We start from the raw sequence: 13052 nt of genomic DNA, 5'->3' as shown, positions 1-13052 counted from the left end.
AAAAAAAACTGAAAGCATCATGATTCCAGATTTTAAGCTATATTATAAATCTGTAGTCATCAAAACAGGATGGTACTGACACAAAAACAGACACGTAGCTCAGTGGAACAGAATAGAAAAACCCAGAAATGGACCTACAAATGTATGGCCAACTAATTTTCCAACAAAGCAGGAAATAATATCTAATGGAAAAAAGACAGTCTCTTCAACAAATGGTTCTGGGAAAACTGGACAGCAACAAGCAGAAGAATGAAACTGAACCACTTTCTTACACCATACACAAAAATAAACTCGAAATGGATGAAAGACCTCAATGTAAGACAGGAAGCCATCAAAATCCTAGAGGAGAACACAGGCAACAACCTCTTTGACCTTGGTCGTAGGAACTTCTTACTAGACAGGTCGCCAGGAGCAAGGGAAACAAAAGTAAACATGAGCTATTGGGACTTCATCAAGATAAAAAGCTCCTGCACAGGGAAGAAAACAATCAACAAAACTAAAAGGCAACCTACAGAATGGGAGAATATATTTGCAAATGACATATCTGACAAAGGGTTAGTATCCAAAATCTATGAAGAACTTATTAAACTCCACACCCCCTCCAAAAAAACCCCAAATAATCCAGTTAAGAAATGGGCAGAAGTCACTGTGTTCTACTCCTGAAACCAAGACTACACTGTATGTTAACTAACTTGAATTTAAATTAAAAAAGAAGAAAAAGAAAAAGAAAAAGAAAGAAAGAAAGAAAGAAAGAAAGAAAGAAAGAAAGAAAGAAAAGAAACCAGATCAATGTTTGCCTGAGGGAGGGAATGGGACTGCTGGTAAGGGGAGTAGCCCAAGGAAACATTCTGAGGTAATGGATATATTATATGTTCTCCTGACTGAGGCTTATATTAGTCAAACCTCATTGAATGGTTCACTTAAAACGTGGATAAATAATTTGGCTATTATTGAAAACACTGTTATAAACATTGGGGTGCATGCACCCCTATGAATCAGCACTCCTGTATCCTTTGGATAAATTCCTAGTAGTGCTATTGCTAGGTGGTAGGGTAGTTCTATTTTTAATTTATGGAAAGAGTCTAAGTGTCCATCAACGTATGAATGGATAAAGAAGATGTAGTTTACATATACAAAGGGATACTACTTGACAATGAGAAAGAATGAAATCCTGCCATTTGCAACAACGTGGATGGAACTGGAGGGTATTAATGCTAAATGAAATAACTCAGAGAAAGACAGATATCATATATTTTCACTCATATGTGGAACTTGAGAAACTTAACAGAAAACTATGGGGGAAGGGAAAGGGAAAAAACAGAGATGGAGGCAAACCATAAGAGGCTCTTAAACACAGAGAACAAACAGGGTTGATGGGAGGGACAGAGGAGAGGGAAAAATGGGTGATGGGCATTGAGGAGGGCACTTGCTGGGATGAGCACTGGGTATTGTATGTAAATGATGAATCACAGGAATCTATCCCCAAAACCAAGAGCACACTGTACACATTGTATGCTAGCCAACTTGACAATAAATTATATTTTTAATGTGCATAAATACATAATAAATAAATAAAATGTGCATTCCATATATATAAATTATACATCACTTGATGTTAATTGGATTATTTGGTTTTTTCGTGTTGAGCTGTATAAGTTCTTTATATATTTTGGATATATCACTTGATTTTAAAATCAAAAATAAAATCATTTTTCCTTTAAAAAAAAAAAAAGAAATGGGCAGAAGATATGAATCAACACTTTTCCAAAGAGGACATTCAGATGGCTAATAGACACATGAAAAGATGCTCAACATCAGTTATCAGGAAAATACAAATCAAAACCACAGTGAAATACCACCTCACATCTGTCAGAATGTCTAAAATTAACAACACAAGGAACAAAAGGTCTTGGCGAGGATGCAAATAAAGGAGAACCCTCTTGCACTGTTGGTGGGAATGCAAGATGGTGCAGCCACCCTGGAGAACAATAGGGAGGTTCCTCAAAAAAATTAAAATAGGGGTACCTGTGTGGCTCAGTCGGTTGAGACTCCGACTTCAGTTCAGGTCATGAGCTCACAGTTCATGAGTTCGAGCCCCACATCAGGCTCTGTGCTGACAGCTGAGAGGCTAGAGCCTGCTTCAGATTCTGTGTCTTCCTCTCTCTCTCTACCCCTCCCCCACTCACACTGTGTGTGTCTGTCTCAAAACTAAATAAAAAAATTTTTTTAAATTTACAATAGAACTACCCCACAATCCAGCAATGGCACTACTAGGTGTTTACCCAAAGGATACAAAATACAGATACAAAGGGGTAAATGCACCCCAATGTTTATAGCAGCATTATCAACAATAGCCAAGCTATGGAGAAAGCCCAAATGTCCATCGACTGGTGAATGGATAAAGAAGATGTGGGTATCCATATACAATGGAATATTACTCAGCCATCAAAAAGAATGAAATCTTGCCATTTGCAACAACGTGGATGGGCCTAGAATGTATTATGCTAAGTGAAATAAGTCAGTCAGAGAAAGACAAATACCACATGATTTCACTCATATGTGAAATTTAAGAAACAAAACAGATGAACAAATGGGGTGGGGAGAGAGAAACAAACTGTGAGGGACTCTTAAAGATAGAGAACAAACTGAGGATTGATGGAGGGAGGTGTGTGGGAGATGGGCTAGATGGGTGATGGGTACTAAGGAGGACACTTGTTATGATGAACACTGGCTATTGTATATTACTGATGAATCACTGAATTATACTCCTGAAACCAATATTTCATTGTATGTTAACTAACTAGAATTTAAATAAAAATTTGGGGGAAAAAGAAAAATAAATGCTAGAAATTGAAAGAGGATCCCATACTCTCTAACATTATGACTCAGTTTCTGTTCACCAGACAAAAAGGATTCTAGATTATACAGATCAGGAACAATTTTAGTGAAATGTCATTTATTTCAGTCCTAGAGACACCATAATCAATTAGTCTCCACCAAATATCTCTGTGGGTTAAACCATTTTGACAAGCACTGGGTTTGTTGCCCATTATGGTAACCACACCCAATGGGCATCTAGGGACTAAGTGCTATTATTACTCAGCCTCTGCCTCAACCCCTCCATTTCAATGGTTGCATTTCCTGTCTTTTTGCCCCTTGCCTACAGAGTACCATCAATACAGTGCTTTTTAAGGATTCTGCTTCGACTCTACCAATTTATTTTTTATTGCCATAGTGAAGGGAATATTTTCTAAGCTTCCTCAGGGGAAATGGTTGTTTGTTGGGTAAGCCAGTTGTACATGATAAATCCACTCTAACATTCTCATTTCTCTAAGACTTTGAATTCCTTACTTCACATCATACCAAGGTATTTCTGGCATCTTAGCTTCATTTCATAGAAGCCACTGTTAAGTACAAATTTTAGTCAAACAACTGAGCAAACAGAACCAGTTGATTGAACCCAGAATATATGGCAAGAGCATTCTTGTTAATTAATTCAGCTCAATCTAAAATTACTTTGATCTCTGTTTTGTTGTTGCTTTTGTTTCTGCTTGGTTATTGTTGTTATTCCTATTCCCTCCAAAATCAGGTCACACTCAAGATTTTATGAGTTCAGTCACTTTATTAAATACTTCAGGAATTACAAGAGGGATCTCAGGGCTGCTACACAATCTTCCACTATTCTTCTGTCTTCTCCTTTATACTCCAAACATTTTTCAAAAGCCCATGTACCCAATAAATTAGATAAATAAAATATACAAACTCCTAGAAAGATACAAACTACCAAAAATGACTCAAAAGGAAAGAAAATTGGAACACATGTATAACAAGAAAAGAAATTGAATTAGTAATCAAAATACTAGCTACATTCCACACAAAAACTTATACACAAATTTTCATAGCAGCATTATTCATGATAGCCAGAAGTGCAAACAGTACAAATGTCCATGAACTGGTGAATGGATAAATAAAATGTGGTATACTATTCAATGTAATATTATTCAAAAATAATAATATAATAATGAATAAAATTAATAATATTTAGCAATAAAAGGGAATGTAGCACTGATACATGATGAACCTTGAAAACATTATGCTATATCAAAGAAGCCAGTCATAAAGGACCAGATATTGTATGGTTCCATTTATATGGTATTTCCAGAACAGGCAAACCTATAGTGTTTGCATAGAGGTGGAAGACTTGAGGGAAATGAAAGTTGACTGCTAAGAGTATGGGGGTTTTATTTAAAGTGATTAAAATGTTCTAAAATTGATTATGGTTATGGTTACACAATTCTATTCTAAAACACATTGAATTTTTTCGCTTTAAATGGGCAAATTACATGGTAGGTGAATTGCATCTTTATAAAGTTGTTACAAAAAAAGAGCCCATGTTCCTTCCCACAAATGACTTTTTCTGCTCCAGTCAGTCTCTGAAGAAGTATAATCCTAACTTCTGTTCTAACTGCTCCTCTTGCTCCTTCCAATATTATTAAAATGTTCAATGTCAGAGAGATAAATACTTTGGTCATAAGAATGAGATAGAAGCTGGGGTGCCTGGGTGGCTCAGTAGGTTAAGCCCCGGACTTCAGCTCAGGTCTTGATCTCAAGGTTAGTGGGTTCAAGCTCCACATTGGGCTCTGTGCTGACAGCTCAGAGCCTGGAGCCTGCTTCAGATTCTGTGTCTCCCTCCCTCTCTGCCTCTCCCCAACTTGTGCTCTGTCTCTCTCTCTCTCTCTCACATATAAATAAACATTAAGAAAATTTTAAGAATGAGATAGAGGCAAAACTGACAGCCAGATGAAATACTAAGTGTATGTAAAACACAAGAATTTCTTGGCATAAATCCTGTTTTAAAAATCAAATCAGGAGTGCCGGGTGGCTCAGTCGGTTAAGCATCTGACTCTTGACTTCAGCTTGGGTCACGATCTCATGAACCATGCAACATGCTTTGACACCTTGGAGCCTGCTTAGGATTCTTTCTCTCCCTCTCTTTCTCTCTGCCCCTCACCTGCTCATACACACATACTCTCTCTCTCTCTCAGAATAAAGAAATAAGCATTTAAAAAAATCAAATCAGCTGGACTTGAGAAAACCTCAATTTGAGAAATATCAGAAATGTTTCAATATTAGATGTATAATAACTGAGTGGCTTAAACATATAACTTAAATTTTAATTTTTAAAAATATTTCTTTATTATTCACATTATACAACTTCATTGTAAACTAAATAGGTAATACAGATAAGTAAAAATAAAACATTTTTTTAAAAATCAGACATAATATCACTCAGAAAGAATACTGTTAACATTTTATCACTTTTTCTAGGCAAGTATATACATGCAAACACCTGGGATTATACTGCAGAGTACTTGGAGGTTTGTGAGTTGTATCTTCTACTCACAATTATTTAAAGAAAATTTTCATATTAATATGTAACCTTATCATTATATTTTCTATTTTTAAATGTTTATTTATTTATTTTGAGAGAGAGACAGAGACAGAGACAGAGCAAGCAGGGAAGGGGCAGAGAGAGGGAAAGAAAATCTCAAGCAGGCTCTGTGCTGCCAGTGTAGAGCCTGACATGGGGCTCCATCTCAGAAACTATGAGATCATGACCTGAGCTGAAACCAAAAGCCGGATGCTTAACCGACTGAACCACCCAGGTGCTCCACTTTATCATATTCATAATTGCTGCATAGAATTCCATTTTGGAGATACTTTAATTTATGTGTCATCTTTTTTTGCTAGACATTTAGATTATTCTGTTTTATTTTGCATTAACAGGATAAAAGTTAACATTCTTGTCTACCCATCTTTACATACATATCAAATCATTGCTTTGAGGTAATGACTGGAAGTGGAATTTTGGAGCTAAATAATATACACATGGATATGATATATATTGCTAAATTTCTCAGCAGGATAATTCTATCAGTAACAACCTGCAGTATGTTAAAAAAAAAAGTTGCCCACTTTGCCTCATCTCAGCCAAGACCATGTGTCTGCAATGTTTTTATTCTTGCTCTTCTGTGAAAGAATAGCTCATTATTATTTTAATTTACATTTATTTGTTTCATGTTTTGGTGTTTCATGTGTCTCTTCATTAGTAAGTTTACTATTCATAAATAATCCATTTTTATTAGTTTTTATTTTTCTCATTTATTTATAACTCTTTAAATGCTAAGAATATTAATCTCTCTCCATTGTGGCTGTTACAAATACATTTTTCCATTTTTACAAATATCTTTACAGTGCTTTTGCCATAGAGAACTTCTAAACCTCTTTATGGTCAAATTTTTCAGTCTTTTTCCTTCTGATTTCTCCTGAGGTAATGCTTAGAAAGTCCTTCCTAGCCTAAGACAAGTACCTATAGTTCCTCCAACAATATTTTTTACTTAAGTACTAAAATATTTAATCTAGAGTTCCAAGATTTAAATAGAGTTCCAAATGAATTTTTCCACATCATTAACCAAGTGTCTTTACATCATTTGTTAAATTATTTCTTCTTTCACCACAAATTTGAGATGCCATTTTTCTCATATATTCCAATTCCTATAAACACAGCAGTCTGTTTCTCTACTCTTATTTCTACCCTGGACCATCTGATTCTTTCTGCAACAAGATCCTTGCATTTACTGGGATTGTCCTCTACCAACATGGGGCCTCGCCTCCGCTGAGCAGCTTCAGCACTGGCTGCAGTCCCCCCTGACATTTACAGTCTTTTCTGAAGTGAGGCAAAACAAAGACTTCTCTCCCTATGATTTGTGCTCTGTTACATGGCCCTCACAAACAGGTTACTTGGGCCACAACAGATTACATAGTTTAATGACTGTTTTTGTTTTAGTTGTGGCCAATAATCACAGTCCTTTGTTCTTTCTAGCATATACTTTATTCATTCATTCAACAGAGGACAACAAGGGTATTTGGATCAGGACATTGTCAAGTAAGGGCTCCCATGCCATCTATACCTAAAATCACTGCTCCACACCCAACATTTAGATGCTTTTGAGCCTGGTTTTCCATGTCTCCCACTGTAGAAGACAATGTTCTCACAATACCCTGAAAGGCCTAGAAGGCCCTCCACAACCTAGCCCACCTTTTTCTCTTTAATCTCATTTCCTACAACTCCCTTGACAACCTCCACTTCATTCACACTGATGTCCTCACTATTTCTTGAACACTCCTGTCAGGGCAGGCAGGTCCTGTCAGGACATTTGTACTGGTGTTCCCTCTTCCTGGAATTGTCTTCCCTCAGAGAGTCACCTGGATAACTTGCTCACTTCCTTCACATTTTTACTTACATGTCACCTTGTAAAAGATGCCTACCCAACTACCTGCTATGGGCTGTATTATGATCCCCTAAATTCATATGTTGAAGCCTTAACCCCCAATGTGACTATATTTGGAGATAGGGCCTATAAGAAAGTAATAAAAATAATAAAGGTTAAATGAGGCCATAAGGGTGGAGCTTTAATGCAATAGAGCTTGTGTTCCTTATAAGAAGAGGTAGAGACAGCAGAGCTCACTCACAGACTCTCTCACTCACTCTCACTCTTGCCACCCATGTGCAAAGAGGAAAGACCAAATGAGGACACAGCAAAAATCCATTTAAAAGACAGGAAGAGACTTGTCACTAGAATCCAAATTTTCTAGCACCTTGATCATAGACTTTTGGTTTCCATAATTGTGAGAAAATAAATGTCTGTTGTTTAAGTCACCTAGTCTGTGGTATTTTGTTATGGCAGCCCAAGTAGACCAGGACACCACCCCACCCATATGTTAACACCATCTCCATGTTTGCTTGTACTGCTAATCTCCCTTATTTATTCTACCCTTGCCCTTAATATTTTCTAAAATAATCTAACATTTACTTTTTATTATTTTAATTGTTTGATGTCTATCTTCTTCCACTAGATTATAAACTCATGGGTGCACAGATTTCTGTTTCTTTTATTCATTGATGTATCCCTAGCATATAGAACTGTATCTGTAACTAGCAAGCTCCCAATAAATATCTGTTGAATAAATAAATGATTCACAGCAGACTTCTTCTTTTAAGGTAAATTCTCTCTCAGAGAATTTCCCTATTCCCTACTTCAGTCTATCAGGTGGCATTTTTGTAAGACCATCCTACCTTGAGGACACAATTTGAGTTCTCTGTTCAGGTGGGTCCTCAACTCCCATGACAATCAGTGCAAGGCAATAGATAGATACTAGAGATGGAATGAGGGGACTCCTTCCCTGGGGCAGATCTGAATTTCAGGTTAAACTCAGCCAGGATGTTTGGTGTTTTAATTTGGGGTTCCCTCAGAGCAGAACCTGAAAAATATGTGGATGCAGGTAACTCACTTGGGAGGTGATCCCAGGGATCAGGAATTAAGGAGCAGGGAGATGAAGGTAGAGAAGGAAGGAAGATAATGAAGGGTATTGTTATCAAACTGATTACTGCTGTAAGCAACTGGAATTGACTTCTGCTAGAGCCCCACTGGGAAACAGTGTTGAACGTGCCTTGGAATTATTCCTCCACCAGAGAGGAAGCATTTATGTGTCCACTCCTGTCACTCTTTGTTTCAGAGTAACATCCAGAGGTGTTAACTTCCATGCCCACTCTGTGCCATACTCTCAGGCTGCCATATGTGCAGGCTGAGCAAGATGTAGCAGTAACTTGATAAAATCCTTCAGAATGCACAGGAAATGGCCACCACAGCTACTGCTGAAATCACAGGAAGACAGAGGAATGGAGTTGGGGGCACAAAAGCATCAGCTACATTTGGTTACAATAAATTACATTTTAAGAACAGCTTTAGTATCTCAAGGTCAAACTATTTCTTTTTTATATTTTTTAAGGTTTTATTTTATTTTTGAGAGAGAGGGAGACACAGAGTGCTAGTGGGGGAGGGGCAGAGAGAGAGGGAGACACAGAATCTGAAGCAGGCTCCAGGCTCTGAGCTGACAGCACAGAGCCTGACGTGGGGCTCGAACTCACGAATCGTGAGATCATGACCTGAGCCGAAGTCGGATGCTCAACCGACTGAGCCACCCACGCGCCCCTAGGTCAAACTATTTCTATATATTCTATTACTAAGTGTTCATTTTTTATTATGTAAAATGAACTTTGCTAGAAGGATGTGATCCACAATATGCCACACTGAACCAGTAACTGAAAAGAACACTCACTCCTTGGACAGAAAGTTAGCTTGCAGTTCTCAATTCACCTTTTCACCAGGAAGGTCACTTGTTGAATTGTGAGAATTCTCCCTCATCCACACTAGCTCTTCCTCCTGGTAATCTTCAGTATATACGTGAAGGTATTACTCATGATCACTGCTCCTTAAAGGGCAAGGTATGTGTGATATTTCAGCACAAACTGTTTTCTGTCATATCAGACTCTTCTGAGAGCCTCCTCAGAAGACTCATCATTCTCTTTAATTAAAATTGTTGTACCAACTCACCAAAATGCTATGGTATCCAGAAACCATTGCTCTTTGCTCAGAGGAAAACATCTCCAAATGAGGACTTCATCTGAGGACATAGTGTTCTTCATTTTTCCGGAAAATTACAACTAAGTCATTCCCATATTTTAAGGATGCAAGAAGCTTAATAGATACAGAAATGGAAAACATAAAATACCTGCAAAAGGTGCAGAGAGAGGAAGAGCGCAAGAATGCACAAAAAAAAATCTTCAAAAGTTCACTTCTGGACAGTATTTATGTTTGGAGGAAGAAAATGCTTAGAAAATATTTATGTCCATAACCACCTAAAATATCATCTTTGGTATTTTTGTATGCAAATCTAACTCTTGAATAAGGAATGTTCCTGACTAGGAGGAAATGCATGGCATGCAGTAGGTATTTAATAGGTGTATATTTGTTAAAAGCACAAAACATGTTTCAATTTAATTCCTGATTCTACACCTGAGAAAATAACCCTTACTTTAGGCTTGGCTTCCCCAAGCATTCTTCATATTTAGGCTCAAGCAATATTGAATACATCATGTTCTAGGCAATGTGCTAGATTGCTTCAATCTAAGTTTATCTCATTTAGCCCTCACCTAAACCTACTATTTGGTAGATAAGGAAATTAGAGGTCAGAGAAGTTTCATCTTTTGCTCAAGGTCACATAGCTAGAAAATATATAGTCAAGATTCCAACTGCAAGTTCAGGGAGTGGGTGTTTGTTTGTTTGTTTGTTTGTTTAAAGTCCTGAAATTCTTTTACACTCCTTCCATCAGGAGGGGCTGCTCTAAAACTCCTTGAATCTAGACAGGCTTGTAAGTGCTTTGATCATAAGAGAAATATGAAAATGATGCTTTGTGATTATTTCTGAGACTAGATCATAAATGAAGCTTGACCTGACTTTCTGGGAGCACTTACATCATTCCAAGGCTTCCTCTTGTGACTTCCCCTCTCTGAACCCAGCCATCATACTGTGAGAAGCCCAAGACACGTGGAGAGCCATGTGTTGATCCTCTGGTCAACAATCCTGCTGAACCCAGCCATTGAGTTAGCCCAGCCCAAACTCTAGACATATGATTCCAGATGATTCCAGCCCCCAACCACTTAAGTTACCCCAAACTAGCTGAGGATCAGTGACAAACCATCCCCATTGTGCCTTGTCTGAATTCCTGAACCCCAGAAGCTGTGACCATAATAAAATAGTGGTTGTTATTTATGCCACTAATTTGGAAAGGTTTGTTAAGCAGCAATACTAACTGTAACAGAAACCTTTCCCCAAACTTTAAATATTCAGTGCACTTATAATGACACACAATTCCATAAAGTCCCACAAGCTTATGGAAAGGCCATGAGTGCCACCCAGATCCCTCTAAGCTATAGTGAAGCAGAAAGCAGGGATTGTGGCCCAAACTCTGATCTGGGCTTTGTTTCTAAAGTCTGACCTAGCAATTTCTCACTCCTTCTTATGAGACCTTTCCAGTATCTTTTTCTACCTGGTACCTGTCTTGGTCACACAAAGCATCCTTTTCCCCTCTGACTTTTGCTAGCACAGAGACTTCTGTGTTCTTTCTTCACAGTTCTCCTTTTATGTCCCTAAAAGCAGGTGGGGCGGGGGCGGGGGGAACCTAGTTTCTCTTGTTCTCAGTCTTAGGACCTAATCAGCAACCATATTTCAGTTGACATCAGTATTTTCCACATATATCCAAGCCCACTCACCCTAGAGGTCTGCTTCCCATTCTCTGAACACTAAGCGGGAGGCCAAGAAGGCATCTATCCTTCTCTCCTTTAGGGTCTTCTTCCCTAGAGAATGTAAGCGCCAGATCAAGGGTCTATTCAGACAGGAAAAGACAGAAAAAAAAACAGACCTCAGTAATCACTGAGATTTAGTAAGAATTTGATTTTATTAAGCCCTTACATTAAATACATGTTGTCATTTTTTTTAATTGTTTATGTGTATTTATTGACAGAGAGAGAGAGAGTGCGCACAGAAGCTGGGAGGGGCATAGAGAAGGAGAGACAGAATCCCAAGTAGGCTCCGTACCATTAGAGCACAGCCCCATGACACGAACTCATGAACAGTGAGGTCATGACCTGAGCTGAGAGCAAGAGTGAGAAGCTTAACTGACTGTGCCACCCAGGAACCCCCATGTTGCCATTTTTTTAAATGAAGCGTGTATGGATTGCATTAGAATCTCAGTCAGATTAAAACAATCACAGAACCACAGAAACCACAGAAAACACAATTCAAGATAAGTATTCTAACACTTTTCCAAAATAAAAGCAGGGATTTGAGAGGATCTTTCTGTTTTCGAGACTCCGGTTAGGAACATCACTTCCCAAAGCACAGCTGGGGCTGAGCCAGGGGGATTTAAGCTTCATATTGGGAGTGTGTGGTTTCTTATCTAAACAGGCTCCAACTTACACCCAGACAAAGTAGGCATATATTCTACATAGTGAGAGCTGAGATGCAATAGAATTTTTCATCCTTAGATACAGAGACCAAGTGCACAGTAGCTAAGGCCTGAAATTCTGCTATCCAAGATTTATTTCTTTGACTTAAGGCTTTGTTCCCCTTTAAAATACAAATATTTTAGGTGCCTCGTTAGTGCAGTAGGTAGCACCTCAGTCTCATAAAATACAAATATTTTATGAGTTAATTAAGGCTTAGCGATAGTGGCAGGTCTTGCTAATTGTCTACCTAATATCCATTTTCCCCATCTTTTCTGGTTACACAATTCCAATTTGGAGGTCAGGGGTAGCAATGTGAGATTCCATTTCAGCTAGGGTTGGTCATGTGACCCAGCTCTGGTTTCTGAGATATAAGTGGAAATCATTGGGAGGGGCTGTCCAGATGGCTTGTTAAAAAGGGAAGACTTATGAAAACAATGGCTCTTTCCCTTTTCCCTTCTTCCTTCATGAAAGATAAACACAATTAGTGGAGGCACAGCAGCCATACTGCAAAACCAAGGACAAGAGCTACATACTACAAATGGTAGAGCAGGAAGATAAAAGAAGCCTAATTTGTTGATGGCATTACAGAGCCATTTTAATGGTGCCATAGTCAGCCTACCACATCCCAGATGAGGGGCACCCTTTTGAGTTATGGTTCTAGAGATAGGTTTCTTTCTCCAACGGATGCAATGTTACAAAGGTTTGGGAAATCATATGGGGAATGAGTTTTAAGACAAGCAAGAGGCACAGAGAAGTTATGGGCTTTAAGAACTATATGAATAAAAGGTGTTCCTGAAGGACAAAACCTGGAAGTGGAATGTAAGGGGCCCTGAAGATCAGCTTACATCAAAAACTTAGGTTTTACCCTTGCAACAAAACTAAATGGAGAAATAATTCCATGATCTTCTATTAGTGAGAGAAAATAAAGTATTTCTTTATGGTATCTTTATGAAACAGTAACTTTAATGCTCAACATGCTTATGCTTATGGGTGATTTTTCTGGGACAAATTTAGGTGAATCACACTTCTAGTCAAGAGGCTTTCATAAACACCATAGAAGGCCAAAGTTTTCCCTAAATGATGTATCCTCAGGAACTAGTGAGCTCACTAATAAAAATGATGTTGAATTGCTATTTTTGTTCTC

Source organism: Acinonyx jubatus, chromosome X, assembly GCF_027475565.1.
Source record: "Acinonyx jubatus isolate Ajub_Pintada_27869175 chromosome X, VMU_Ajub_asm_v1.0, whole genome shotgun sequence".
NCBI lineage: Eukaryota > Metazoa > Chordata > Mammalia > Carnivora > Felidae > Acinonyx > Acinonyx jubatus.
The sequence above is the reverse complement of the archived record's forward strand: the minus strand, read 5'-3'. Positions refer to the sequence as shown.